A 27,951-nucleotide genomic window follows, 5' to 3' on the forward strand; every position below is an offset into this window, starting at 1 on the left:
TAAGTCTGATCTGAACTTTCATGTTGGTTTATATTTGAATTCGATAGCTTTGTGGAGTGAAAAAGAGCAGTTGTTGTGCAAGGTGTTCCCCGCATCCTTTGGGCAGATCACATCAGATTGGTTCCACAAGTTGCCGAAAGGAACTATGAAGAGTTGGGAAGGCCTGGCCGAGATGTTTGTGGCCAAGTTTGTTACAAACAAGTTATAGCCACTAAGGGTAGACTCCTTGATGGCTTTAAACATTAGCGAGGGAGAAAGCCTCAGGGCTTACACCAAGGGATATTATGAGGTATTCAACCAAATTCCTGCTTGTAACCAGGAGCTGGTGGTCGTATCATTCAAAAATGGCTTGGATGATGAATGCTCATTTCGAAAATCACTGGCAAAAACTCTACCAAAGAGAATGGAGGAGATCATGGCATGGATTGAGAAGTATGCTAGAGCAGAAGAGGATACGTAAGGAATGGAGACACCAAAGCAATAGAAGAGAAACAACTCGCCGAAGAGAGGCCATTTTGGTGCAAACAGGCAAGAGACAAGGTTGAGGGCTGCACAAGCACTCACCACTATATTTAGGATCCCGATCTACAAAGTTCTAGAAAGGATCAGGAACCAGCCATACTACAAAACATCGGAGAAAATCCCTGGCAAGTTTAGGGAAAAAAGTATTGGGAAGCACTGTGCTTAGCACAATGAGGATGGGCACTTGAATTAGGGGTGCAAGGCTCTAAAGACACACTTGGAGGATTTGGTTAGACAGGGTCACCTAAGAGACCTAGTAGATGAGGCCAGGACAAGGGAAGAGCAAACATGGCTACTCTAGGCACTAGCAGCACCACCTCCATCACCACCGCCACAACAAGCAGATGGGCCTCGGGTAATCAATGTGATTCACTCAAAGGTTAATGAGAATGATGTATGAGGGGAGACCCAGAGAGTTAGGCACCTACAGCATGTGTATCACGTCTAGCAAAAGAAGCCTAGGACAAATAAGTACCAGGGACCAATGGTTTCTTTTATTGAGGCAGACTTGGATATGGTGCAGCATCCACACAACGATGCCCTGGTGATAACGCTGAAGATTAAAGAATGTCAGGTGAGGCACATACTGGCTGATCAAGGCAGTTCTTGTGACATCATGTACATTAGATGTTACAAGGAGCTCGGCCTTCACCCAGATGATCTGAAATAATTTGACAGCCCGATGGTTGGATTCAATGGAACGTCGACGTGGCCTCTTGAAGCCACGAATTTAGAGGTGCAGGCAGGCACCAAGAAGGTAAGCACGGAGTTTACAGTAATTGACACCCTCTCTCTTTACAATGTTATTTTGGGAAGACTGTGGTTGCACGCAATGAGGGTTATTCCCTCAACGCTACACCAGCTGTTGTGATTCCCAACCGAACAGGGGATCGAGGAGGCTAGAGGGGATCAGGTGTAGGCAAAAAATTACTCCATGGAAACAATGAAGTCTATCTGCAACGTGCGAGAAGCAGAGACAGTAGAAATTAAAGACGAGAACAAAGAGGTCTTAGATGATGTCGGCAAAGAACCAGTCGATAAGGGTGAGGAAGCTTTGAAGAAAATTCTAGTCCAAGAGGGTGATGAAGAACGCTTCTTCCTTCTCGGCTCAAGCTTAGCCAAGGAGGAGGAAATGAAGTTTGAGGTTTTTCTGCGAGCAAACATAAAGGTGTTTGTTTGGACGCCCTATGAGATGCCTAGCATTGACCCCGAAGTTACTTGCCATAGGCTCAATGTAGATAGGTCGTCTAAACCTGTTATACAGGCAAGGAGGCTGATGTTGATACATGTGGCGTCAGTCGAGGAGGAAGTAGATAAGCTACTAGAAGCCCAAGCCATTCGAGAAGTGAAACCCTACCTAGCTGTCCAACACAGTGGTGGTGAAAAAGAAAAATGGCAAGTGGAGGGTTTGCGTGGACTTCACCAGTCTAAATAAGGCTTGTCCCAAGGATAGCTTCCCGTTGCCTAAGATTGATCAGTTGGTGGATGCCACTTCAGGGCATGGGAGGATGAGTTTCCTGGACGCATACAGAGTCTACCACCAGATAGCAATCTATGCTCCAGATGAAGAGAAGACGACATTCAATACCTCAAAAGGACTCTAATGTTACAGAGTGATGCCTTTCGGGTTAAAGAATGCAGAAGCAACCTACCAGAGGTTAGTAACCAAGATGTTCAAGAACCTGATTAGGAGGACAGTAGAGGTCTACATCGATGACATGGTTATGAAGACCAAAGAACCTCGGAACCATCTGGCCAACTTATAGGCAGTTTTTGATATCCTACAAACATATCAGCTTCAGTTTAATGCCTTCAAATATGCATTTGGAGTCGGATCCAATAACTTTCTAGGATACCTGGTCACCAGGAGGGGCATTGAAGCAAGCCCAAACCAAATTAGGGCCATCCTTAACTTAAAGAGCCCAACAAAAGCCAAGCAAGTCCATATTCTGACCGGCAAGGCAGCAGCCCTGAACAAGTTTATCAGTCGAAGTTCTAATAAATGTAAATCATTTTTTCAATTGTTGAAGAAGGCCACAGATTTTTATGGGCAGAAGAATGCGAAGTTGCCCTTGCCGACTTGAAAAGGTACTTGACAACAGCTTCAGTTTTGTTAACTCCAAAACCTGGAGAAGAACTGTTCATGTATTTGGCAGTTTCAGACCACATTGTCAGTGCGGAAACCAGGTACTTGCCCTTGGAGAAGTTAACACTACCCTGGTAATGGCTTCCAAAAAGTTGAATCACTACTTCCAAGCCCACAAGATTGTGGAGCTGACTGAGCATCTCCTGAAGTCCCTGTTGTAACATGGAGATCTGATAGACAGAGTAGCCAGATAAGTAATGGTGCTAGGTCAATATAACTTGTAGTTTAGGCCTAGAACGGTAATCAAGGGCCAGGTGCTGGTCGACTTCGTGGCCGAGTTCACTCATGGCACAAACTCGAGGTGAGCTCTGGTGAGCCGCAGCTTAGGATGTCTAGGAGAACTAGAGAAAACCTAACTGGGACCAAAGAACCCCACACCAGCAAAATAAAAGAAGGCAAAAAAACCAAAACCCTACGACATCTACATCGGTGACTCCTTCTGCTTGTTTGTCGATGGAAGTTTTAACCAGTAGGGAACGGGGGCAAGAGTAGTGTTGGTATCGCCAGATGGGCAAATGATAGAGCAATCAATTCGTTTAGGATTTCAGCCTCAAACAACAAAGCAGAGTACGAGGCACTGATTGCTGGACAGCAACAATGGAAACCAATGAGGTGGTAGTCTTCTATGACTCCCAGCTTATTGTAAATCAAGCAACGAGCGAGTATGTTGCCCGAAATGAGAGGATGGTAGCATATGTCAATGAAGTTGTTAGGCTTCTAACACTGTCTGAGAACTACTAGCTAGAGCAGGTTAGTCAAGATGATAATAGTCACGCCGATGCCCTGGCAAACCTAGCTAGTGTAATAAAGTCAGGGGAGCCAAGGGCAATCATGGCTGATTATTTGACAGGACCAAGCATAGAGTCTCTGATAACAGAGTACGAAGCAATGTGCGTGAAAATAGGTCCCAGCTGGATAGACGCCATAGCTATGTTTCTCAAAGATGAAAAACCACTAACAGACAGAAATGAGGCAAACAAAACCAGATTGAAGTCGGCCAGGTTCTGCTTGTCAGCAGAAGGCCATCTCTACAAAAGATCCTTCACTGGACCTCTACTGCGGTGTGTGCACCGCTCTCAGGTAGAGGACTTTTTATATGAGATCCATGAAGGAGTTTGTGGAAGCCATGTAGGAGGCAAATCACTTGCCCACAGAGCCATATCCCAGGGATACTGGTGGCTATACATGCAGAAAGGATGCCGAAGCTTATGTCAGGAAGTGCGAGAAGTGTCAATGGTTTGCACCTTTGATACATCATCTAGTAACAGATCTGAACCCAATGTCCAGTTCTTAGCCATTTGCCCAATGGGGCATGGACCTAGTGAGACAACTGCCCCAGGCAACCAGGCAGAGAAAGTTCCTGCTAGTAGCCACAGACTATTTTACAAAGTGGGTAGAGGTTGAACCCCTCGCTAAGATTTGAGATATTGATATGAAAAACTTCATCTGGAATAGCATAATCACTAGATTTGGAATCCCAAGGGCCATAGTAGCAGATAATGGTACCCAGTTTGACAGTAAACTGATCAAGAGCTTTTGTGCCCAATGTAAGATTAAGAACTATTACTCTACTCCTAGTTTTCCTCAGAGTAATGGTCAGGCAGAGGCATCCAACAAGACCATCTTGGATGGGATCAAAAAGAGGCTAGAAGTAGCCAAGGGAAAGTGGGTGAAAGAATTGCCTAATGTGTTGAGGGCATATCGAACTACACCGAGAAGATCAACTAGGGAATCTGGTTTTGCCATGACATATGGCATTGAAGCAATCATCTCACTGGAGGTCGGCATCCTTGGAATTAGAACCCAATGAGTGGAGAATGGAACCAACGAGGCATTCCTTGCCTGAGACCTAGATCTGTTGGAAGAAAGAAGGGATAGAGCAGCAATTGGACTGAAGGCATACCAGCAACAGCTTGCTAGGGCTTATAACAAAAAAGGTTAACCTAAGGGAGTTCAAGGTTGGGGACCTCGTCCTTAGAAAAGTTGTCGGCAATAAAAAGGATCCCGGAAAGGGCAAGCTTGGCCCAAACTGGGAATGACCATATTGCATTATCTCAATTGCCAGCAATGGGGCATATCGACTCGAAGACAGTAATGGCAAGGAGTTTCCAAGGCCTTGGAACACTTGCAATTTGAAATTTTTTTACCATTAGTTTTTATTTTTTGAGTTTTATGTAATTAGCTGAAGTTTTAATAAAATGTTAGCTTGATTCTGTTTTTATTATTGTTGAAAAACTTGTGTGATAGGACTGAACAGTCTTATGACGATGTTCCCATGGTGAACATGACGAATAACTTAGACATTCCATATGGTAAAGTTGAATTAAAACTTGCCATATGGTAGACTTGAACTAAGTTTCGATGTTTTGGCATAAAACATGACGAATGGCTTAGGCTTGCCATATGGTAGCATTGAATTAACACTTGCCATATGGTAGAGTTGAACTAAGTTAGCGATGTTTCAGAATGAAACATGATAAGTAACTTAGACTTGCCATGACAGCAGAGTTGGACTAAGTCTGATCTAGTCAGATTAAAAAAGACACAGACGTAGAAAAAGCCTCGCTAAGATGTGTTTGAATCAGACGTCGGAAAAAATTGGAGACACATGCTTAATGTGAACATAAGTGGTACTTAGGTTCACATTAGGGGTCAGGAAACAGGAATAAGGAGTAGGATTGACACTTGTTGAAATTTTTGAAAGAATTTATAAGTTGAAGTCAGCCGGGATATCTAGATGAGGGGACACTCGAGTTTTTTGTTACCCGAGATCACCAACCAGGTCGTCAAACCTGGAAATGTTGGAAGGGTGAAGTATTGATAAAAGACAACGAGTACAAGTAAAAAAGCAATACTTGTTGAATGTTATTCAAAGAATTTTTATAAAGTGCCCATTGGCCGAGATCACAGTAAAAGGTGAACTCCGAGGTAAGTTGGACCGAGGTGACCAACTAAGGTTGCACCTGAGATGAAGTGGATCCGAGATGATATATGTCAGATGTGTTCTAACTCGAAGTGATTACACAGTTAAAGTATACTTGTGAGAAGTACAAAAATATTCTAAGTATGAAAAGAAACAAGACAGTAAAGACAGAAACAAGCATTCAACACTTAGTCAAAAAGAGGACGTGCATTCAAAAAGACAACTTGTTCAGATACAAAAGAAGGCACATCAGCCAAACAAAGAGCAAACGTTGTTCACAAGCAAAAAGATTACAAGTACTGAAAAGAGAGAATTTCAAAGAAAAGAGGAAAAAATCCTAAGTACATGAGTCTCTAATGTTTTCCTCAAACTGTCTTGCCTCAATGATTGACAGTGTTTCAACCTCGGCAGTCAGCTGGGCAGATTTGTCGGCCTGAATCTTAGCGTCAATCTCTAATAGGGTCTCTTCAAGGCTTTTCTCGACGGCCTGGACCTCAGCCTCAGAAGTTGTCTTTTTGGGTGAGGCACTCTTAGGGACCTCGTCCTCATTCTCTCCGATCAAGTCCAGGACTTGATCATTGAGGGTAGGGGACTTGGCCATTGCATCGACCTTAACCTCAGTTGCGGCTTCAACTTCGTCTTCAACCTCGGCCTCAGAAGTTTTAGGAATAGGGGGAAAGAGAACTTGCAGTTGGGTAATATCTCAGAGAGGAGGGATAGATAGCTTGTTCAGTGCTGCCGTCCAGCTAAGGTAATAACCTCTGTTACAGCCTTGGTTAACTTGGGCTTTGTACGCATCACGCACATCAGCTTGACTTTCGGCATAGGCCTTTTCATCAGTCGCCTTGATCTCAGCCTCTTTGTTATCGAGAGTCTCCATGAGCTTTTCTTCGGCTTCAACGACTTTGACCTCGGCAACCTTAGCCTTAGCCTTGGCCTTGGCTGCTTCGGCAGCAGACTCAGCTTCTTCGGCTTTAGCCTCGGCCTTGCCTTGAGCAATCTTGGCAGACTTGGCCTTATCTATTAGATTTCGGTTGCTGGCCTCGGCCTGATTGAGAGAAGAGATGAGATTGGCAGCTTCTTGAGTCTTTTTTACCAAGTCCTTCTTTATTAACTCGGTGTAGACGTCCCCGAACGCCCCGGGAGGGTTGGCTCCCGTTCTGTTCATTTGGGGTCACTACAGCTCGGACTCTTGAAATGTCACGGTTCCTAATCTGAACCAAAGAGTCCAAATCCGGCAAATCATTTTGAGAAACTGATTTTTGAAAAAGTAGTGCCAAACATGGACTGCTTTGCCAGATACAGAGTCGCCACCTAAATATTTTATTTTGGGAAATTTAGGAAACCCTGACTCGGTGCCAAAAGGCCACGTGTCCGTCATCACCAAAGTTGCCTCGGCTCGGGAACTTGGGTACTATTGGGGAAGGTCACTTCGTGAGCACCCCCGCTCGCCCGGTCATAGACCGGCCTCTACTAACCATGATATCAATTTATGAAAACATTGTGAGTTCTTATTCTGATTTATTAGCCTAGGTTACTATGTGATGCGCACAGCATACAAATATAGACCGGGTTGCCTGAATTGGAACGAAACATTTCATGTTTGTTTTTGAAAATGGTTTGCTACCCGCAGGTAGGCTTTAAAACATTTGATGATTTATTCCAATTTAAATAACCCAACCTTCACCCACAGGCATTCAGGCAGTTATATCAGATAAGCACATAGCCTCATGGTAAGCATGCTATTCATGGCAGTCACTCACACGCATGCAAGGATGCTAAAGCATAAAGCTTACCGAGTACTCCAAGCCAAAATAGGAATTCATTAGAAATCATGCATGATCCTAAATATACAGAAATGCCTAATGCAACACATGCAAAATGCAATTATAGCAGGCTCGGCTATTCTAAACATGGCATATGAAATGTAACAACTATCATGTATTCAACTTTGAAATTGAAAGTACAATGCAGCTAGTATGATGCGCCGAACCCGGTGCATGCAATACAGATGAATGAATGCAAACATGCTGTCATACTGTATGCTAATTGAAATATGCCCTAATCTAACCATCAAAAGCGGATAAATAAAAGGGAGAAAGACGTGGGGTTGGAAGACCTACAACACACACACGCACACTTATTACAATTGTGCCCTCACTCGGAGGGTCCGAATAAATATACAGTCCCAATATTACAGTCCCGAATAAAAGAAATATTACAGTCCAAATATTACAAAATCCTAATTAATGAATGAATTAACTAAGAAAGTAAATAAAACTGGCATGCAAGCCAGGGACTGCCTTGCTTCTGGTGGATGATGCATGTTCGGATTGTCTTGCGCGGAAATCCACCGGAATGCCCCAATTAGCCTCTATTTATACCTTTTCTTGAAATGCGTGCTAAGCCCTAAAAGGTTGCTGATTCTTCATTTTGCTGCAACAGAGAGCAGGAAAGGGGCATAGCAATGTATTTGCACAGATATATGCATGTCTCGATCCTCGTGCCACCAATCACGCATACCGAGGCATGATGGCCGAGGAGTCGAAATGCACAACTCAATATAGGATGAATGCACGTGAAACTACAGCTAAAACCTAACTCCATCATAGGTAATCCGGAGTGTCGGTAACTGGGGAATTGAGACACATTCCGTCACTCGGAGTACGAAATGTACCTCGTTTCCCGTGCCTGGGCTAACTCCTATTCCGGACACGATGCGATATGCATGATATGCATGAAATGCAACTAAGATGCAATCCTAACATACACAATGCTATGGAATGAAATGCCTCGAAATGCGTGCACGCAGGCACGCAAACCGAGAAAATACAGAATGCTATGAAAATGCGGTGCCTCGAAATGCGTGCACACGGGCACGCAAACCGAGACGATGATATGTATCTCGAAGTACGTGCACGCGGGCACGCAAACTGAGGCAATGATATGTGTCTCGAAGTGCGTGCACGCGGGCACGCAAACTGAGGCAATGATATGTGTCTCGAAATACGTGCACGCGGGCACGCAAACTGAGGCGATGATATGTGCTATGAAGTACGTGCACGCGGGCACGCAAATCGAGGCAATGATATGTGTCTCGAAGTACGTGCACGCGGGCACGCAAACCGAGGCAATGATATGTATCGCGAAGTACGTGCACGCGGGCACGCAAACCGAGGCAATGATATGTGTCTCGAAGTACGTGTACACGGGCACGCAAACCGAGGCAATGATATGTGTCTCGAAATGCGTGCACACGGGCACGCAAACCGAGGCAATGGCAGAATATGGTGAAAATGAGGTGCTTTGAAATGCGTGCACATGGGCACGCAAACCGAGGCAATGGCAGAATGATGTAATGACATGGAAAATGATAAATGGACTTATACCAACATGAGAGAGCCTCAGCCGCACTCACATAAGATGCCGTCGGATAAAAAAGAAGTGCCTCGAAATGCGTGCACACGGGCACGCAAACCGAGGCAATGATGAAATGTGATGAAATGACAAATGGGCTTATACCAACATGAGTGAGCCTCAGCCACACTCATATCGGATGCCGATAGCAGAAAATGAGGTGCCTCAAAATGCGTGCACACGGGCACGCAAACCGAGGCGATGTAAAAATATGATGAAATGACATGGAAATGACAAATGGGCTTATACCAACATGAGTGAGCCTCAGCCACACTCACATAGGATGCCGTCGGATAAAAAAGAAGTGCCTCGAAATGCGTGCACACGGGCACGCAAACCGAGGCGATGCAAAAGCGATGCGAATGACATGGAAAATGCAACATGGACTTATACTAACATGAGAGAGCCTCAGCCGCACTCACATGAGATGCCGATGGCAGAAAATGAAGTGCCTCGAAATGCGTGCACACGGGCACGCAAACCGAGGCGATGGCATACGCAATGCAATGACATGGAAACATGATATGGACTTATACCAACATGAGTGAGCCTCAGCCACACTCACATAGGATGCCGATGGATGAAAATGAAGTGCCTCGAAATGCGTGCACACGGGCACGCAAACCGAAGCAATGCAAAAATGCAAATTATGGCATGGGAAATGATATGCAAACATGGTAATGGATTTTCAAAAGTAAAATATGGGGGAAAACAGTCCCGAAATGAGGCGAAATGACATGAAATGCATGGAATTGTCCCGAAATGCGATTATGGCACCCGAAATGGCCTACAGCCATGCCAAACATGCACAATATGGACATGGAATGAAAAGACAGAAGCAAGGCAGCCCCAAGATAAGCACTTTTCCAGTTTATAGCATGGCCAAACAGTGGACAAAAACAGGGCAAAACAAGCATGCAAAAATGGGGAATAAACATGAGATTAAGAAGCAACTCATAGCTACTGTCCTCGAACAGGTTCGGGCCCTTATACAATATTGAAGAGGGGCCAAAAATATGCACATTTACAGAACTGTAAAATCCTCAAAAACAAACATAGATAAGGCTAAGCTTTTATGCAAGAAAACGGACCAAAAGGTGGCCAAAGAGGCAAGTGGTATATACAATGCTTAAACTGAAAAATTCCCTTCTACAACATTGAAGAGGGATCAAAAATAAGCATATTTCCAGAACTGTAAAATGGCCAAAACAGTATAAAAACATGCTAGAAATGCAATGCAAAATAAGGCTCAAAAGAGGCTATAACATGAGGTATGCAAAATATTCCACAAATGGCCAAATACCCTTAATGAAACATGTTAAGAAGGTCAAAATAAGACTATCTCTAGGCCTGTAAATCGACCAAAAACAAAAGCATGGTGGGCTAACAAAACATGCAAGAAAACGGTATTTACGAAGGGTATTGAAGCAAGTGGCATATGGAGGGCTCAAAAAGGGTTGAGCCCTTAATGAGACATGAAAATGAGCTCAAAATAAGGCCACTTTCAGTTATGGCCGGAGCTCAAAGCAAAAAGCATGGATGACTTGCAAAAGATCCAAGAAAAGGGCCAAAAAGGGGAAATTGCAACTTACCCTTGAAGACCAATTCTTTTGTTGCTTCTTGGGCCAAATTTGTTGCCTCTTAGCTGCTGGAATTCCTCTCCTTGCTCTTGTAATGGAGTGGTGGTGGTAGAGCTTGGTGTTGTAGTGTAAATGGTGGTGTAGGACTTGGAGCTTTTTAGGAAAATGAGAAGGATGGAGGGAGATATGGATCTTGAGGCTTGAAGAACAATTTTTCCAACCCCCAAATGTGATGCCACCAGCTGGTTATATGGACAAAAAGAGGGTGTAAAGGTGGGGCAAAAAGAAGGTAAGCTTTCCCCCACAAAATATCCCCCGGATTGGGATATTTTCTGGGGGAAAGGGCTGCACAGCTGTAAAGTACCAATCATGAGGAAGATGGCCGGCCCTTTACTTTTTCTGCAGGTGGCCGGCCAGCCACCCCCCCTAGCCGGCCAGCTAGGGGTCAAAAGGGTCAAGTACAATTAGTGGCCGGCCACCACATATTGGTGGCCTCCCAGGTCTCCTCTTCACAACCCCGTGGTTCGAATTTGGAAATTCTAAAACAGGAGAGAGAACAAGCCAATTTTAGGAGGGGTTCAAAAGGGTCAAATGGAATTAATGGCTGGCCATAAACTTTTAGGGTCCTCCCATGTGTGTACATCACAAATATGTGGTTCAAAGTTCAAGAAAAAGAGTCCAAGGGGTTCAACATTAGCCCGGAAGAAAGGGGTGAAAAGGGTCAGGTGACCTTAATGGTCGGCCACCAACTTTTAGTGGCCTCTCAAGTGTGTAGATCACAGATATGTGGTTGAAAGTTGGCAACACTAGCTCCAAGGTATTCAACATTAGCCCGGAAGTTGGAAAAACGGGCGCCGGGAGGCTCCGGAGGAGAGATAACTGGCTGCTGCAACAATTGCTGGCCTCCCACCCTTTAGTGACCTTCCCTGTGATAAAACAGAGGTACCTGCCAAAAATGAACGAAAACCGTTGCAAAACGAATGTTCGGGAGCCGAAACACGCAGTTCGGGATCCCGAAAATGGGCTGTTAAACACCGAAAGTGGCGTTCGGCCACGAAGTGGGTTTCTCAGCCCCCAGTGTCCCTAAAAAGGGATGAAATAAGATGTATGCCAAAAATCAGAGCAATAGAAGATGGTCAAGCGGTCCCGAACCGAGGCACACGGCCTGACGGCTCCGAAAACCGGGAACCAGACTCCGAAATGGGCAAAATGGCCTACGGCCGCCAAATGTAGCCCACGGGCATTGAGAGATAGCCTACGGAACCTCTCCCTTCCCTCAAGAAAAGAAACAGAGAAAACCGAGTCTGGTTCGCAAACCGAGGTAAGGCACGGAAGAGGGTTCGGAAGTCCGGAGGCAGGGCTCACGGCCGCGACTCTGAAACTTCTGAACGAGCACTTTATGCAATATCACCAAGCGCTCAACTGGTGACGTCTGAGTCTCAAGGTCGGTCAAAAATGGGGTGTCTACAGTTGCCCCTCTTTGACAGAACTCGGAAGTCATAAGTGACGAGAGTGAATGTCAAAGCCCAGAGACGACCCATTTTTGACAAGGCCGAAGACTTAGACAAACATACAAGATAAACAGAGATGTGCCCACAGGCATGCCCTCAGGCAGGGGCAAAATGCAAATGATATGCAAGAAGATTTTGAAGATTGGGCTCATACGCCACGCGAGGCCGGTTTTGAAAGTTGGATTTATACGCTACGCGAAGCCGGTTTTGAAAGTTGGACTTATACGCTACGCGAAGCCGATTTTGCAAGTTGGACTTATACGCTACGCGAAGCCGATTTGAAGAGTGGACTTATACGCTACGCGAAGCCGATTTGAAGAGTGGACTTATACGCTACGCGAAGCCAGTTTGAAGAGTGGACTTATACGCTACGCGAAGCCAGGTTGAAGAGTGGACTTATACGCTACGCGAAGCCAGGTTGAAGAGTGGACTTATACGCTACGCGAAGCCAGGTTGAAGAGTGGACTTATACGCTACGCGAAGTCAATTTGAAAATTGAGGATTCATGCATGCAATGTACTGTAATGTAGTGACTAAAATGCAATGTAATGGCCTAGAGGTAAAGGTACCTCATAGGGGTAATTGGCGATGACTTACTTCATGCTACTGGGGATCTTCCGCTTCTTTTGGTTGAACTGCAGGTACAACTTTTCTCTCTGACCATGGTCGCAGCTTTCCCTATTCTCCAACGGGGTGACAGACTAGGTTGGTTCAGTATCCAGAATTGAGGTGCATACACGCTATCTCAACCTATGGGGCTTCCATACAGATTTCAAGCCGAGGACACGCCTCCGGGTATTTAAACCAGACTTTAGTCACGGAAATCCCGAACCTTTGTGTTCTAGGTATGAGCCATTCGAACTCTGGTTTCCACCGTCGCAGTTGGTCTCCTAGGAACTCACTGCAAACACAGGCAGGTGGCTATACCGGATCACCGGAAGTCGTTCGGGCACGACAAACACCAAAGGAATTACACCTTTAGAGGATTTAAGGTCTCCTAGACCAGGAGTACACAAGATAGTGCGAATAAAGATGCAGGATTTAAGGTCTCCGCAGACCGGAGGATTTAAGGTCTCCTAGACCGGGGAGTGCACAAGACAGTGCGATGCAGAGTGAATGCACAAAACAGTGCTAAACAGATGCACAAAATAGTGCGATGCCAAAGGTGTACAAAACAGTACGAGCAAGGTGAATGCACAAAACAGTGCGATACCAATAAGGTGCGCAAGATAGCGCGATTCAATGCACTAACAAGTACAGGTGAGATGCGCAAGATAGCGCGATGCATGCAAAATGCAAGTAAGGTGCACAAAACAGTGCAATGCGCAAGAAAGCGCGAGTGATTTGAAATGCACAGGACAGTGCGATTGATGTGCGAAATGTAAACTACATGAAACAGTGCAATGCGCAAAATAGCACGAATGATAAACTGCACAAAACAGTGCGATGCGCAAAATAGCGCGAGTGATTTTGAAATGCACTAGACAGTGCGATACGCTAAACCGCGCGATTGATTTTGAAATGCACTAGATAGTGTGATACGCTAAACAGCGCGATTGAAATGCACTAACCAGTGCAATACGCTAAACAGCGCGATTGAAATGCACTAACAGTGCGATACGCTAAACAGCGCGATTGAAATGCACTAACAGTGCGATACGCTAAACAGCGCGATTGAAACGCACTAACAGTGCGATACGCTAAACAGCGCGATTGAAATGCACTAAACAGTGCGATACGCTAAACAGCGCGATTGAAATGCATTAACAGTGCGATACGCTAAACAGCGCGATTGAAATGCACTAAACAGTGCGATACGCTAAACAGCGCGATTGAAATGCACTAAACAGTGCGATACGCTAAACAGCGCGATTGAAATGCAATGCACAAAATAGTGCGAGTGAGATACAACCACAAGATGTACAAGACAGTGCTAGTGAGATACAAAGTGTAAGTGCACAAGATAGTGCGAGTGAATGCATGTTCTATGCAAATGAGGTGCATTTTCTATGCAAGTATGGAAGAGTGCATTTTCTATGCAAAAGATATGAGCATTTTCTATGCAAGAAACAGGAGCATATTCTATGCAATATTGAAAGCAAATTCTATGCAGAATCGAAAGCAAGCATATTCTATGCATGAATCATAACGATGTGCAGCAGGCATGTCACAGAAGTGTATATGAAAATGCACATTCTATGTAGTAGAGGAGTATCAAACATGTACCCTGGTGCCTCTGATTTATCTCTTAGAGGACTTTGCAACACACTCAGCTCAAAGGGGCACACCCTGTTCATATTGGCGAGAGGTAACATCTGCTGCCGCTGCTTTAATTGCCATTCTGACTTGAAGCATGCTTAAGCTTGGAGTAGAGGCACGCTCATTCTTCAGGGCACTGGCAAGGCCTGAAGAGGTACATATGGAATGTAATCGCAAAATTTTCTGAAGGTGAAACACACTCAGATGCTCAAAATTTTCCCTATTTTCTTTTGCTTTGCAGTTCGGAACTTATATAGCTTCGGATAGGTCCTTGTTTTACCATTCTTGCGTGACCTGGGTTGAACCCTACGGTTTTAAGAAAGAACAAATTCTTGTTTTGCACAAATGTGGAGAATGGCACAGCATTCCGAGCACAAAACGATTTGTTTTTGGAATTGATAAATGAGCTCTCGACCGGGTATTGAGCCTACGACTGCACACAGTAAGACAACTCAACACGGAAATAAAAGGCACACAACCGAAACACCACTCAACAAAGGAAAAACAAAGTAAAACAACCTAAACACATCGAGACACGCTCGGAACGACTCAAAGCAAGAATCGAGACAAACAAAACAAAAGACACGACACACAGACGTGCACAGGGAGCCTGTTTCACCGGGTATTGTTTCCCACCCTTTCTTATTTGTGGTTCTCACATCACTCGGCCCTCAAGCTCTTTTTTTTTTTCTGAAAAAGCCCCTTTCTCACTTTTTCTCTCATCGTACATCTCTCTATTCTTCAATCTCTCGTTTTTCATCCCTCCCCTGGGTGGTTGATGGATGAACAGGAAGTTGCGGGTTCACGCCCAACATAATCAGCTCGTGGCTATTTCCTTCGGTGACATCTGTCGATGTGCCGGATGAGGGAATGGAGCATCTTGATCCATTCCAATTCGTGCTTCGCACTCGGCTTGATACCTTGCTGCTTGGAGGATGAGAGAGCTTTCAGCCCTTTGTTGTTAACTTCGGTCATCCTTTTTTTTTTGGCGGGTAGAGTGGCCTTTCTGGCAAGTATGTTGGCAATGGGGAAAAGACAGGAAGCCTGACTCAACTGTGCCTGTGGTTCATCATTTTGACCATTTTTTGTTTTAGTTTTCTCCTAAAAAAATTTGACCAAAATGAGAGTTAGATTAACATACTTGTTCAATTTTCTGATTTAAAATCATGCAAGTTAGGCAGTGAGCACTAAGAGTTTTCCTTTTTTGGGTCCAAGAAATGGTCCAGTTTTGAAAATGGAATACTTTTCGAGAAGATTAGTCAACCTCAGTAAAAATTCTCAAAAACTATTTTCGTAAACGACCATTGCTCAACGAGCATGGGACCTACTTTTGAGATGCGCAACCTCGGATCCATGGCAATGGAAAATTGCCCCTTGTCTGAAGGACACTGCATGGCAACGAAATGTTGCCCCTTGTTTGAAATGGCACCGCGGCGTTCTGAATGGCAACGGAAAGTTGCCCCTTGTTTGGATAGCACCGCAGCGCATTGAATGGCAACGGAAAGTTGCCCCTTGTTTGAATGACACCGCGGTACATTGAATGGCAACGGAAAGTTGCCCCTTGTCTGAATGGCACCATAGTGTATTGTAGTCAGTCCTCAGAGCGACGAACGCAACCAGACTCTCAGATATAGAGAAGGCAAAGATTATCAGAACCATTACATGGACATGATTGAGTTTGAAGTGTTTTACGGCTGGACTTCAGAATGAAGTTGCCTACGTATCCCAAAGATGGGAATCAAGCCTCACGTAGTTCGGGGTTAAGGTACACTCGGGTATTAACCTCTCCTTTTTAGGCTCTAACTTTTGCCAAGGCGCCCGTTGCGGGTTTTCGACCTTGCGAGCTTTGTTCTTCTTTTCTTTTCAATTCTTTTCATTTCTTTTTCCTTTTTTGATTTTTTCGTTCTTTTTTTTGCATCTTTCTTTTTTGTTCTTTTTTTTTTCTTTTTGCATTTTTTTGCTTCTTCTTTTTTTTTTGTATTTTTCTCTTGCTCTAACTTTTGCCTGGGTCGCCCTTCCGGGTTTTCGGCCCAGCAAGCCTCTCAAGGGTAAAAGTATAACAAGTCCATGCCAAATGGTTTTGAGATCCTGGAGTCATCTGAATCCAGGAGAATGGCTGCTGCTTTGCTTTGTAAGCTTCTTCTGATGAGATCTGATCTTCTTGACCTGACTTTGGTGCCTCTTGTTCGAGGGCTGCTTCAAATCTAGCCACACAGGCCTCACATCGTAGTTGACCGTCGAACATTCTGATTTCAAGTTCAAGGTTTGGAAGCGAAGGGGTTGAGTCTCGAGGCTGAGAGCGATCCTAGGCTGCACAATCTCAAGAGCGATTCCACACAGGTCTTCGCAAGACCGCGCAAAACATTTTGTTTTTGAAAGTTTTTAAGAAAGCGACAAATCGCTCGCGCTGAAGGTAGTGTGAAACCAGTCTGGATCAAGCCAGGGTCCTTCTCAGTACTCACGCTAACAAGCATGATTTCATTCATTAAGGGCTTAGCATGCCTCTCTTTCTCTCAAATGGTCAAAGTTTTGCAAATCCCGAGGAATTCCTTCCTCTTCGTTTTCACCGCAGTGTTCAAAAAGTTTTGAAAAACTTAGGTCAATGCAATGATTTTGAGGTGCAGAAGAGAGCAGGTGGAATGTACTGCCATTTCATTCAGATTCCGTCACAACTAGCACACGGCAGAAGCGAACATAGAAGTGCAAAAATTACTGTTGTTTCATTCAAATCTGTTGGTACAACTGGCTCCAAGGCAGAAACAGACTCACAAGGAAGCGAAAAGACAGACGCAAAACAAAATAATGATATCCGAGGTAACACCCCCGGAATCATCCGACTTCTGTACAACAGGACTGACTCGATACAACAAGGCAGACCCTACTGACTCAGTAAGAAAAGACTGACTCTGTACAAAACAACAAAAACTGACCCAATATCCAAGTCAGACAGTACAAAGACCAGCATTCACAAGTGCTCAAAACAGTGCGTGCCATACACCATATCTGAAATAAACTGAACGCCGCCCGCAGGTGGTTCATCCCTCGATCACATCACATTATCCCCTACAAGTTCACTGATCAAGTGCCGATAGACTTTGCAGGACCTGGTGCGGGGATGACTCCATTGTCAAATAGATCCTGTACTTCATGACGAAGACGGAAGCAGGCGTTGGTAGTATGGCCAGTTTGTTGATGGTACGCGCAGTACTGGGTAGTATCATGTGTAGCCGGAAGAGGGTTCGGGAGAGGCCGAGGCTCAAGGGGTTTGAGATGGCCTTGTCCAACAAGGATTTGGAGAGCTTTGGACAAAGGCATATAGAGGGCATGGAAGACCCTCCGACCTCGGGGTTGGTACTTCAAGGCTTGTGGATTTTTACTGGGCGCACCAGCAAAGGGATTGGCAGGTGCTGGCCTGGTTTGCTGATCTCTTCCGAGTGGAGGATTAGAGATAACAGGATCGTCTCTGGTATGACAGCCCTTTTCCCGATGTTCCCTTTGATTCGGACTGCCCCCAACCTGAGTAACGAAAGTGTCATCCACAGCTTTTGCAACAACTGCGAGGACTTGCTCTTTGTTCAGTCCTTCAGCTTTCAAAGCCTCAATATCCCACCGAAGGTGTTCATGGGGACCAATGCCTGCCCCTACTTTGCCCCTACTAGTCGCTTCCACTTTGTCAAGAGATTGGCTTTCCTCAAACGCAGCCCGTCCCAACATCGGGGAGTCTTTCGACATGAAGTTCCCAATATGTGGTGTGGTCGATGATGGAGCCAATGTCCCGGAGGCCAGATCCGTCACGGTTTTTTGAAGATCTTTAATCATTCCCATCAACTCAGAAGTAGTGGGTTCACGGGTTTGAGATGGTTGAAGTTCGGGTGCACCCATCATGCATAAGTCCATGCTTTCTGGGACAAACACCTCAGGCTTGGGTAGATGGGTCGGGGTGATGTATCTACTGGGGTCAAAGGTGGATGGCAGTATGTAGATGTGATTGAGGTGGGCAGGAGATGTTTGGTCATCGGGGTCTGAAGGTGGAGCTATCGTCCGGTTGTCGATGAGATTTTGGACCTCATGACGAAGGCGGTAGCAACGGTCGGTGCCATGACCGCGCTGCTGATGGTACATGCAGTACTTGGCGGGGTTATGTCTGGCTGGGAGTGGGTTGGGAAGAGGTTGAGGATCGAGGGGTTTGAGATGCCCTTTTTCCATCAAGGCTTTTAGTGTGCTAGTCAGGCTCATATAGAGGGGGGTGAAAGTTCTACCCTGAGCTCGGGCTGGGCCAGCTGTTTGTAGGCTTGGTTTGTCAAAAGGGTCGGCTGTGGCGATTGTATTGATTTCGGTGGGTTTGGGAATAGCACTACTACCAGCGTTGGTACTCCCTGAAATCACCCTCCTTGTCAGTTCCCTTGTCCTGGGAATGATCCCACTGTTGAACGCATTCTCGACTTGAATCCCCAGTTCATGCAAACTTTTGAAAGTGAATAGTGGAGCGACTATCAACTTTTGCAACATATCATGCTCGAGGTTGCGGACCATCATCTGTACTTGATCCCTCTCAGAAGGGCGACGATCTGTCATTTGTGCTGCCTTTGCTCTCCACCTTGCAATGAATTCCACAAAAGGCTCTGTTGGGTTTTGGCGAGTTGCTTCAAGCTCTTGGATGGTCATTTCAACTTGGGTATTGTAGGAATACTGATCGACAAAGGCCTCAGCCAGTTCTTCCCAGTTTTGCTTCACGGTATCCTCCAATTTGGTATAGCAAGTGGCTGCCACACCCGACAGGGTTCTTCCATAAAAAGAGAGTTTATGTGGCTTAGTCAGACCCATCGGCTTCAGGACATCTAAGAAAACTCGGATATGTACCATTGGATCTCCAGACCCGTCGAAACGGTCGATATATGGCATTTTGAATCTGTCTGGGAGCCGGATGGAAGCCTTAGTGTGCCCATCCTCAATGCCAGGAATGGAGTTAAGGCCCTGTGTCCTTTTGAATTGCTTCTCAAGGTTTGCAATTTTCACTGCAGTCGGATTGAACTCATCAACATGAAAGGGTTGAGTTCTCTCATTAGGCTACACCAGGGGTCTGAGCACCTGAGCTTGAGTCGACCCTTCTCGAGGATTTAGACACTGCAAATCTTCAACTGGCGGAATTGGGTCAAAGTTCGGCTGGGGTCCCAAAGCTGGATGTGAGGCAGATGCCCCAGATGGGCGCTGCGTTTCAATACTGGTCTCAGCCTGCATGGCAATTCCCTGACTTAGCGCTGCTGTCATGGCCGCAAACTCTTCCGAACCTTGTGCCATCACGGCCTGCTGAGTCTGAACAAAGGTGATGTGACTGGCGACTGACGGATTAGATGAACAGATGAGCCCTGACCGGCTTTTCTTTACCTTACCTCAGCGAAAGAACACTGATTACCCTTGAACTGAATCTCTGACCTGACAAAGTCTATCAGCACAAGTTCGATGAACCTCGGGGGATATCGGAGCCTTCTGAAGCGATAGTTCCAAGACTACCCTAGCAAAAGAGAAAACAGACAGCACCTCAGCCTGATTTCACCTGAACAGATACGAGCATAGTTGAATGAGTGTGCCCTCTACTGAATTCTGCCCCAAAATTCTGCCCCAAATCTGAGTCTGATACCCACAGGTAAAGCTGACTTCCAAATACTGATAGTAATGCCCGCAGGCATGATGCCCAAAATTCGCAAACTGGTGCCCGCAGGCCTGACGCCCGAACTCATACACTGATACATGCATTCCTGTAGAGACGCACTCTAAAGCACATAACAGATAAGTGAGAGCCAAAACACCCCTATGTTAGGGTAAGGTTTCCCTGTCCTATTTTGTCAGGAGCTAGGGTTTCATTACGCACACAGCGGCTTCAAACAACCTATAAACGGATAAGCAACCTGTCCTAGTTTGGAATGGTCACTATGGATCCGAATATGCACTAGGTCGAATGGTCAAAGAGGGTGCCCCGGTAAAACCGGGGTTTGTGTTCCCATACTGGCAGAGCCCACAACCGGTCAGCCTTATGGTCATGCCTTGACAAGACAAGCCTCCGGCAAACCGTTCAGGAATAGCAGATGGCAAACACGGTGTCCTAGGCGCACCAATGCAAATGCAATGCAAAGAAACACACAAGTGTATTCAAAAACAGATATCATGAGTTCGAGTCAAGTTCTCTAAATCCCCAGCGGAGTCGCCAGAAACTGTAGACGTCCCCGAACGCCCCGGGAGGGTTGGCTCCCGTTCTGTTCATTTGGGGTCACTACAGCTCGGACTCTTGAAATGTCACGGTTCCTAATCTGAACCAAAGAGTCCAAATCCGGCAAATCATTTTGAGAAACTGATTTTTGAAAAAGTAGTGCCAAACATGGACTGCTTTGCCAGATACAGAGTCGCCACCTAAATATTTTATTTTGGAAAATTTAGGAAACCCTGACTCGGTGCCAAAAGGCCACGTGTCCGTCATCACCAAAGTTGCCTCGGCTCGGGAACTTGGGTACGATTGGGGAAGGTCACTTCGTGAGCACCCCCGCTCGCCCGGTCATAGACCGGCCTCTACTAACCATGATATCAATTTATGAAAACATTGTGAGTTCTTATTCTGATTTATTAGCCTAGGTTACTATGTGATGCGCACAGCATACAAATATAGACCGGGTTGCCTGAATTGGAACGAAACATTTCATGTTTGTTTTTGAAAATGGTTTGCTACCCGCAGGTAGGCTTTAAAACATTTGATGATTTATTCCAATTTAAATAACCCAACCTTCACCCACAGGCATTCAGGCAGTTATATCAGATAAGCACATAGCCTCATGGTAAGCATGCTATTCATGGCAGTCACTCACACGCATGCAAGGATGCTAAAGCATAAAGCTTACCGAGTACTCCAAGCCAAAATAGGAATTCATTAGAAATCATGCATGATCCTAAATATACAGAAATGCCTAATGCAACACATGCAAAATACAATTATAGCAGGCTCGGCAATTCTAAACATGGCATATGAAATGTTACAACTATCATGTATTCAACTTTGAAATTGAAAGTACAATGCAGCTAGTATGATGCGCCGAGCCCGGTGCATGCAATACAGATGAATGAATGCAAACATGCTGTCATACTGTATGCTAATTGAAATATGCCCTAATCTAACCATCAAAAGCGGATAAATAAAAGGGAGAAAGACGTGGGGTTGGAAGACCTACAACACACACACGCACACTTATTACAATTGTGCCCTCACTCGGAGGGTCCGAATAAATATACAGTCCCAATATTACAGTCCCGAATAAAAGAAATATTACAGTCCAAATATTACAAAATCCTAATTAATGAATGAATTAACTAAGAAAGTAAATAAAACTGGCATGCAAGCCAGGGACTGCCTTGCTTCTGGTGGATGATGCATGTTCGGATTGTCTTGCGCGGAAATCCACCGGAATGCCCCAATTAGCCTCTGTTTACACCTTTTCTTGAAATGCGTGCTAAGCCCTAAAAGGTTGCTGATTCTTCATTTTGCTGCAACAGAGAGCAGGAAAGGGGCATAGCAATGTATTTGCACAGATATATGCATGTCTCGATCCTCGTGCCACCAATCACGCATACCGAGGCATGATGGCCGAGGAGTCGAAATGCACAACTCAATATAGGATGAATGCACGTGAAACTACAGCTAAAACCTAACTCCATCATAGGTAATCCGGAGTGTCGGTAACTGGGGAATTGAGACACATTCCGTCACTCGGAGTACGAAATGTACCTCGTTTCCCGTGCCTGGGCTAACTCCTATTCCGGACACGATGCGATATGCATGATATGCATGAAATGCAACTAAGATGCAATCCAAACATACACAATGCTATGGAATGAAATGCCTCGAAATGCGTGCACGCAGGCACGCAAACTGAGAAAACACAGAATGCTATGAAAATGCGGTACCTCGAAATGCGTGCACACGGGCACGCAAACCGAGACGATGATATGTGTCTCGAAGTACGTGCACGCGGGCACGCAAACTGAGACAATGATATGTGTCTCGAAGTGCGTGCACGCGGGTGTAGACACCCCATTTTTGACCGACCTTAAGACTCAGACGTCACCGATTGAGCGCTTGGTGATGTTGCATAATGTGCTTGTTCAGAAGTTTTAGAGTCGCGGCCGTGAGCCCTGCCTCCGGACTTCCGAACCCTTTTCTATGCCTTGTCTCGGTTTGCGAGCCAGACTCGATTTTCTCTGTTTCTTTTCCCGAGGGAAGGGAGAGGTCCCGTAGACCGTCTCTCAAATGTCCGTAGGCTACATTTGGTGGCCGTAGGCCATTTTGCCCATTTCGGAGTCCGGTTCCCGGTTTTCGGAGCCGTCAGGCCGTGTGCCTCGGTTCGGGACCGCTTAACCATCTCCTATTGCTCTGATTTTTGGCATACATCTTATTTCATCCCTTTTGAGGGACACTGGGGGTTGAGAAACCCACTTCGAGGTCGAATACCATTTGCGGTGCTTAACAGCCCATTTTCGGGACCCCGAACTGCGTGTTTTGGCCCCGGAACATTCGTTTTGCAACGGTTTTCGTTTATTTTTGGCAGGTACCTCTGTTTCATCACAAGGAAGGTCACTGAAGGGTGGGAGGCCAGCAATTGTTGCAACAACCAGTTATCTCTCTTCCGGAGCCTCCCGGCGCCCGTTTTTCGCACTTCCGGGCTAATGTTGAATACCTTGGAGCTAGTGTTGCCAACTTTCAACCACATATTTGTGATCTACACACCTGAGAGGCCCCTAAAAGTTGGTGGCCGGCCATTAAGGTCACCTGACCCTTTTGACCCCTTTCTTCCGGGCTAATGTTGAACCCCTTGGACCCTTTTTCTTGAACTTTGAACCACATATCTATGATGTACACACATGAGAGGCCCCTAAAAGTTCATGGCCGGCCAATAAGTCAACTTGACCTTTTTGACCCCCTCTTTCCGAGCCATTGTTGAACCCCTTGGGCCCACTTTCTTGGAATTTCAACTCCATGGTTGTGTTGTACACATATAGGGGTACCTCTCCAATAGCTGGCCGGCCAGAAAATCACCTTGACCCTTTTGACCCCTAGCCGGCCGGCTAGGGGGTGTGGCCGGCCGGCCACCTCCAGCAAAAGTGTGAGGCCGGCCTGCTTCCTTGCACTGTGTACTTTACAGCTGTGGGGCAATATCCCCCAGATATTTCCTGTATCCGGGGGATATTTTGTGGGGGAGTTTTACCCTCCTTTTCCCCCACCTTTACACCCCCTTTTTGATCCTTATAACCAGCTGGTGGCCTCCTTTGCAAGGGTTAGAAAAATTACTCTTCAAGCTTCCATAGCCAACTCCATCTTCTTCCTTCTCAACTCTTCAAAAAACCCTAACTCCCTAATCATCATTCCTTCTACACCACCAAGCTCTACCACCACCATCTCATTTCCAGAAACAATGAAGGATTCTTGAAGGCTAAAGAAGCTGCAAATCCATCCAAAAAGCAACAAAAGTTTGAATCTTCAAGGGTAAGTAACACCTTTACCCTTTTGACCCTTTTTCTTGATCTATTTCTAAACCCCACTTCTTTTTGGTTTCAAGCTCCGGCCCTAACTGAAAAGGGCCATCTTTTGAGCTCATCTTCACTTCTCATTAAGGGCTCAACCCTGTTTGAGCCCTCCATAATATACTTGCTTCATTGATCATCTTGTATGTCATGATTTTGCATGCTATCTTTGGCCCATGAGCAATCTGTTTTTGAGCATGTTATAAACTGATATAAGGCTTATTTTGAGCCCCTCTTCAACATTGGAGAAGGGCTCAACATTTTTTGGTGTTTCCATGTGTCACTTGTAGTTATATCCCCTATTTGCCCCCATTTTTGCATAAATTGATAGCCCTCTTTGCTTCTGTTTTTGGCTCTTGGTCCGAACTAAAAGTGGCCTTATTTTGGCCTATACTTCATGTTTCATTCACACTTTTTTTCTGTTTGGTGATTATTTTATATACTTCATGTTATAGCACCTTTTGAGCCTTGTTTTGCATCACATTTTTAGCATGTTTGTATACTGATTTGAGGTCTGCCATATATTGTAAATGTTCATATTTTTGGTCCATCTTCAGTGTTGTAGAAGGAAATTTTTCAGTTTGAGTTTTTCTTATACCACTTGCTTCATTACCCCTCTTTTGGCCCTTATTCTTGCATGCTATTTTTCCCTTACTTATACTTGCTGTTTGGCCATGTTTATAACTGTGAAAGTACATCTTTTGGGACTGTCTAGCTTCTGTCTTTGCATTGCATGTCCATATTGTGCATGTTTGGCATAGCTATAGGCCATTTCGGGTGCCTAATGTCGCATTTCGGGACATTTCCTTGCATTTCATGTCATTTCGCTTCATTTCGGGACTATTTTCCCCCATATTTTAGTGCTGAAATTCCATTAGTATGCTTGCATATCATTTTTGCCATATTTCATCACATTTTAGCATTGCCTCGGTTTGCGTGCCAGTGTGCACGCATTTCGAGGCACTTCATTTTCTGCCGCGGCATCTTATGTGAGTGCGGCTGAGGCTCACTCATGTTAGTATAAGTCCATTTGTCATTTTTCATATCATTTGCAATGCGTATGCATTGCCTCGGTTTGCGTGCCAGTGTGCACGCATTTCGAGGCACTTCATTTTCTGCCATCGGCATCTTATGTGAGTGCGGCTGAGGCTCACTCATGTTAGTATAAGTCCATATCATGTTTTCATGTCATTCGCATCGTTTTAGCATCGTCTCGGTTTGCGTGCCAGTGTGCACGCATTTCGAGGCACTTCATTTTCTGCCATCGGCATCTCATGTGAGTGCGGCTGAGGCTCACTTATGTTGGTATAAGTCCATTTGTCATTTTCACATATCATCACCTCGGTTTGCGTGCCCACGTGCACGCATTTCGAGACACATATCATCGCCTCGGTTTGCGTGCCCGCGTGCACGCATTTCGAGACACATCATTTTCATTGCATTCGTGCATTTTCTCAGTTTGCGTGCCCGTGTGCACGCATTTCGAGACATATCATTTTCTCGGTTTGCGTGCCTGTGTGCACGCACTTCGAGGCATATCATTTTCATTGCATTCGTGCATTTTCTCTGTTTGCGTGCCCGCGTGCACGCATTTCGAGACATATCATTTTCTCGGTTTGCGTGCCCGTGTGCACGCACTTCGAGGCATATCATTTTCATTGCATTCGTGCATTTTCTCGGTTTGCGTGCCCGTGTGCACGCATTTAGAGGCATCTCATTTTCATAGCATTGAGTTTGTTAGGATTGTATCTTAGTTGCATTTCATGCATATGATGCATATTGCATCGTGTCCGGAATAGGAGTTAGTCCGGGCACGGGAAACGAGGTGCATTTCGTACTCCGAGTGACGGAATGCGTCTCAATTCCCTAGTCACCGACACTCCGGATTATCCATGATGGAGTTAGGTTTTAGCTGTAGTTTCATGTGCATTCATCCTATATTGAATCGTGCATTTCGACTCCTCGGCCATCATGCCTCGGTATGCGTGATTGGTGGCACGAGGATCGAGACATGCATACATCTGTGCAGATACATTGCTATGCCCCTTTCCTGCTCTCTGTTGCAGCAAAACGAAAAATCAACAACCTTTCGGGGCTTGGCACGCATTTCAAGCACAGGTGTAAACAGAGGCTAATTGGGGCATTCCGGTGGATTTCCGCGCAAGACAATCCGGACATGCATCATCCACTAGAAGCAAGGCAGTCCCTGGCTTGCATGCCAGTTTTACTTGTTTTGTTAGTTAATTCTTTAATTAATCAGAATTTTGTAATATTTTTGGACTGTAATATTCTTTTATTTGGGGACTGTAATATTTGGACTGTATATTTATTCGGACTCTCCGAGTGAGGGCACAACTGTAATAAGTGTGGGTGAGTGTGATGTATGTCTTCCAACCCCACGTCTTTCTCCCTTTTATTTATCCGCTTACGATGGTTAGATTAGGGCATGTTTAAATTAGCATACAGTATGACAGCATGTTTGCATCATTCATCTGTATCGCATGCACTGGGCTCGGCGCATCATACTAACTGCATCGTACTTTCAATTCCAAGTTGAATATATGGTAGTTGTAACATTTCATATATCATCTTAGAATAGTCGAGCCTGCTATAGTTGCATTTTGCATGTGTTGCATTAGGCATTTCTGTATACTTAGGATTCATACATGATTTCTAATAAGTTTCTATTTTGGCTTGGAGTACCCGGTGAGCTTTATGCTTTAGCATCCTTGCATGCGTGTGAGTATTGCCATGAATAGCATGCTTACCATGAGGCTATGTGTTTATCTGATATAACTGCCTGAATGCCTGTGGGTGAAGGTTGGGTTATCTGAATTGGAGTAAATCATCAAATGTTTCAAGCCTACCTGTGGGTAGCAAAAACCTCTTTCAAAAACACAAAATGTTTTGTTCCAATTCAAGCGATCCAGTCTATACTTGTATGCTGTGCGCATCACATAGTAACCTAGGCTAATAAACCGGGATAAGAACTCACAATGTTTTTCAAAAATTGATATCATGGTTAGTAGAGGCCGGTCTATGACCGGGCGAGCGGGGGTGCTCACGAAGTGACCTTCCCCAATCGTACCCAAGTTCCCGAGCCGAGGCAACTTTGGTGATGACGGACACGTGGCCTTTTGGCACCGAGTCAGGGTTTCCTAAATTTCCCAAAATAAAATATTTAGGTGGCGACTCTGTATCTGGCAAAGCAGTCCATGTTTGGCACTTCTTTCAAAAATCTGTTTTCTTAAAACGATTTGCCGGATTTGGACTCTTTGGTTCAGATTTAGAACCGTGACTACAAAAGTCGAGTCCGAGCTGTAGCGAGGTCCCCCGCGGGCTTGTTACAGTTTCTGGCGACTCTGCTGGGGACTTAGAGAACTTGACTCGAACTCATGATATCTGTTTTTGACTACACTTGTGTGTTTCTTTGCATTGCATTTGCATTGGTGCGCCTAGGACACCGTGTTTGCCGTCTGCTATTCCTGTACGGTTTGCCGGAGGCTTGTCTTGTCAAGGCATGACCATAAGGCTGACCGATTGTGGGCTCTGCCAGTATGGGAACACAAACCCCGGTTTTTACCGGGGCACCCTCTTTGACCATTCGACCTAGTGCATATTCGGATCCATAGTGACCATTCCAAATTAGGACAGGTTGCTTACCCGTTTATAGGTTGTTTGAAACCGCTGTGTGCGTAATGAAACCCTAGTTCCTGACACAATAGGACAGGGAAACCCTACCCCAACATAGGGGTGTTTTGGCTCTCACTTATCTGTTATGTGCTTTAGAGTGCGTCTCTACAGGAATGCATGTATCAGTATATGAGTTTGGGCATCAAGCCTGCGGGCTTCAGTTCAGAATTGTCAGTATCAGGCCTGCGGGCATCAGATCAGTATATGAGTTTGAGTATCAAGCCTACGGGCTACGGTTCAGTATTGACAGTATCAGGCCTGCGGGCATCAGTTCAGTATTGTCGACATCAGGCCTGCGGGCATCAGTTTTGTATTACGGGTATCAAGCCTGCGGGCATC

This window comes from Camellia sinensis, chromosome 13, assembly GCF_055761805.1.
Source record: "Camellia sinensis isolate YWXY chromosome 13, ASM5576180v1, whole genome shotgun sequence".
Taxonomy (NCBI): domain Eukaryota; kingdom Viridiplantae; phylum Streptophyta; class Magnoliopsida; order Ericales; family Theaceae; genus Camellia; species Camellia sinensis.